This window comes from Aplysia californica, unplaced genomic scaffold (assembly GCF_000002075.1).
Source record: "Aplysia californica isolate F4 #8 unplaced genomic scaffold, AplCal3.0 scaffold01214, whole genome shotgun sequence".
In the NCBI taxonomy this organism is placed as follows: Eukaryota; Metazoa; Mollusca; class Gastropoda; order Aplysiida; family Aplysiidae; genus Aplysia; species Aplysia californica.
The window spans coordinates 90,681-94,949 of record NW_004798484.1 but is presented as its reverse complement, the minus strand read 5'-3'; the positions used below and the strand labels follow the sequence as shown (position 1 = coordinate 94,949).

The following is a 4,269-nucleotide window of genomic DNA, read 5'->3' as shown; positions in this document are numbered from 1 at the left end:
AAATACTTTAATTTGTATGATTTTTTAAAAATTGGCATGAATTTGATTTTCCGAAAAATTTCCAAAGACGTGACAAGTAGAATGAAATTCACTGCAACAACAAAAATAAAAGTTTAAAGTGTTCTGGTTTGATTTGTATACATGTGCGAGTGTTTGGTGAAAATATAAAAGCTGGTCTGTGCATTGATTCAGACCCATACACTGAATTACATGAGACAGATGTACGGCACGACGTTGTGCTTTTGTTGCGCGAAAAACAACACCGGTACTAGTGCTAGATCTAGCCCTAGAACTACGACTCGGGCCGTGTTCGGGTACATATCCAGGATCCTAACTATTAAACTCATCATATTCTGAGACACTAGAACTAGTAAAACGCACAGAAGTATAGAAAACGGCGAAATTATGTGATTCTTGTACATGCGACTTCTTCGACCGTTACTACGACGCGACTGTCGGATTACTATGAGCTGTATAGAAAAAAACAAAGCGCGAGTTCCGGTCTGTTCAACCCCAGTTGGGGTTACTGTCCTTCACCTTCAATAACTTAAAAACTACCAGCCCCAGAGATACGAAACGAAGTCTAAGAAGCTCAGGCTTGGCCAAACAAGGGTACGAGGCGGGTCTCGCGATCCGTGCGTGATTTGTAGAGCGGAAAAAAAATTCCAAAGTTGGTCACGCAGGGGTTGTGAGACCCGTCGTAAGCGTCGCGGCGGGGGTCACGCAACTGTTGTGTGACCCGTCTGAAGTGAGTTAATGGTGATGACAAGAGCAAGAGCCAGTATGAATCATGCGAGAGACTTGAAAACCCACTTGTTCTCTAAGTAGGTGAGCAGCTTCAGCATGGTGGCAGCCTCGGAGTAGCAGAACTCCTCCCGGAACTCGTACTTCTCCACGATGTCTCGGTACACCAGGTGGTGGATCGGGGCCAGGCCCTCCTGGAGAGAAATGTTTTAGTATGAGTTTTACGGCATTTGCAACACAATAAGGTCATATAAGTGCCGAAGATTAGAGGTGTTACAAGAGAGTAACAAACACAAAAAAGAAGGTGGGGAGATAAGGACGAGAACAAACTTTGAAAAAGTGTGACTGACTAGGAAAAAAGAAAAAAACCCACAGTCAATAATATAGAAGTGAGATCCCCTGTTCATTTGGGTTCACGGATAGGAACAAACTTTGAAAAAGCGTGACTGACTGTAGTAAGCCACTCCAGGAAAAATCACATAAATTGGAAGGTAGAGACATTGCATGTGTGGCAGCGTGATGAAATCAGGAGCTTGTCAAAATAATGAACAGACATTTTGCTGTATATTATACATATATACATATCACAATTTGTTGTGGACCTTCAAGTTTCGTTACAGGAAGGCAGAGAAAGAGGCAGGAGAAGAAAAACATCCCAGAATGGATAGTAAAAACCAAAGCTGGACTGATTTGACTTGACTTGACACCCTGAGAGAGTCAGAAAGATAGACAAAACTGAGGGTCAAATCATCCCCCACCCTCCCAAAACCCTGAATGAGAACGAGAATGAAATTTTTAAAAAAGATTTTTAAGGAAAAACCTATACGTAGGCCTACGACTGGGGTCATTTTGTAACCCTCCCCCCCCCGGGTTGTATTCTTCACATTTTAGAATACACTTCTAGTGCGCAGATCTCTTTGAAACTTTCAGTATTTCTCAAAAAATTATCTTGACAGACTGCTATGCAAAGCGACTTGATCAAGTCAATTTCCTCTTTGGAAAGTGATGGCACAGACTTCCCCACATGATCGTATGGATACGATAGTAAAACACAACGTACAGATAGATATAGGGTTAATAATCCTCAGCAAGCAACTCACATTTGACAAGGCGTACTCCTCTGCAACATATTCTTTAGGCATCTCAAGACACGAGAGGATCATGGCTGAAACAATCCCAGTTCTATCCTTGCCGTGGGCACAGTTGATCAAGACTGGTAGATTGTTGGGGTCTGACACAAGCTTCAGGGCTGGGGAAAGTCAAATAGTCTGAAGCTATACACTGGGATAAGGAGGAGGGGAGGGCTTTGATGCTAAGCCTTTTGTGTCACGACCTGGTGGAATCAGGTGCTCGTCAATTTTTGAGCAGAGTTACTGGTATTTAGTTTGTTTACTTGTCCTTTTATGGATGAATAAAATACCTATCCATCTTGAATAGAAGTCGAGATATTTGTCATGGAAGAAGGTGGGGGTAACCTGTTTTCTAGGGTAGAATTTGCGAGAAAATGGCCGCCAAAGTTGGGTTACTTCTAGTGCTTGAGAGTCCTTAAAAACTGAAAATTTACTTATTAATCAATGTTTTTCAGTAAAATGCACAAGGAAATGTATTTTACGGTGAGCCAAAAAAACAAAAATTTGAAAAAAATTGCCAATCTTTAATTTTGATCATTTTGACAAGAACCCGATTTCACCACGAAGCCTCACATTAAAAAATTTTTTGCACCGGTCCATTTCATTTTCCCACTGACAGCACATAGTAGGAAAAATCTAACAACAGTGAATTACAGGGCACATCATGCAGACATTTAATCCTTTGGTAATTTGCACCATTGAGTATGATTGAATCGTCTTGACAGCAATTGGCCACTTATATGTTTATAAAGCATATATATATATATATATATATATATATATATATATACATGGCCCATATATATATATATATATGTGATTACCAATTTAATAAATCTACCTTGAAATTTAATAAATCTACCTTGAAAAGGTTACTTCTTCGTTTTTCTATATCATGAAAAGATTTTTTAAAACTTACAGAGAGCTTAACATATTTTCCTAAATCACTGACTGAGGACAATAAAATTGCAACATGTATGAATGTATGGTGCAATTCTACACTTTAGAATTTATTTGTAGCCATCCCAACTATAGCAATATGAGTGATATCGATTGGTAAAGTAGGTTGTTAGCCAAACCTTTTTGCTTTTTCTAATAATGGGTTTTAGAGCTTCTTACTTTCTAATTTAAAAAAAATTAATTTCTTTTATTTTAAAGGAAAATTTTCTGAGGCATTCAAAAGAGCGGTTATTCTCTCTCTGTCTTAGTGATTTAGGTGTGACCACAAGTAACAGTTAGTGCCACTGATGCATTAACAATGACACAAGCTCAAACTTGAAGATGTCCATGCCTTGGAGATGATGACTCTGAGAGTGAATTGGTTTCAACATTTTCAGATTCAGATGATAAAATATCACCCATGAGGAAACAGAGATCTTACAAGCACAAAACAGGATTGTTTTCCAGTCTCAAATCTGGGCTTCATTCTCATACACAAGCATTACTCGCAGAAGTACATAAAAATATAATAGTTTTTCAGAGAGGAATTCCGTAATGAGCGACCACCCAAACAAACACAATAAAAAAGAGGCTTTTACCTAACCCTGACCCAACTGCCTCGCCCCTACCCCTATGCTACCCTAACCCTCTATTCTACTCAGTTTCATGATAGTGGTCGCTCATTACGGAATTCCTCAGTAGTCAATATATGTGAGGCATCGTGGTGAAATCAGGCGCTCGTCAAAATAATGAAATTGGAGAAAATGGCATTTTTCCAAGAGTTCGGCAATTTTTATCAAAATTTTGTTTTTCGGCTAAAACCTTTTATGTTGATACATTAAAACACATTTCCAAGTGAATTTTACTGAAAACCATTGTTTAAAGGCACAAAATATGTAATTTTCAGTTTTCAAGGACTCTTTTTATTTAAAAGCTATTGAAGTTGCCAAACTTTGGCGACCATTTTCTCATTAATTCAACCACTGAACCCAGGCTACCCCACCTTCTTCAATTCCAAATATCTCGACTTTTCTATTCAAGCTATTTCAATATTTTTTTCATTGATTGCAAGGCAATTAAATAAGCTTTCAGGCGATATAAAATCAATACAATAACTCCACATGCCCAAAAATTGACGAGTGTCTGATTCCACCACATCGTGCCAAATATGATATATCCACCTCGATTTCCTTTCACGTCAAAAAGTGCCCATCTGCATAAATTTAGACCCCCCTCCCCTGTCTCTCTCTGTCCGTCTGTCTATTCTCCTTCTCTCTCTACTCTCTGTCTCTCTCATGGTGGACATAAAACAATTTATTTTATTTTTATTTGCTTGGTAAACTTAAACTATTTTTAAGCTTCTTTGCTGAATGATTGTTCCATAATATAATACATATGAGCCATTGCCAAAATGTGGGGAAAAACACACACATCTCACAATAGTGTGCATAAAATG

At 38.4% G+C, this 4,269-nt stretch overlaps 1 protein-coding gene across 1 annotated transcript in view; it reads right to left on the bottom strand.

The window, feature by feature from the left end:
* Window positions 1-4,269, bottom strand: part of LOC101846784 — a 12,722-nt gene that overhangs the window by 2,012 nt on the left and 6,441 nt on the right. The window lies entirely within an intron of this gene.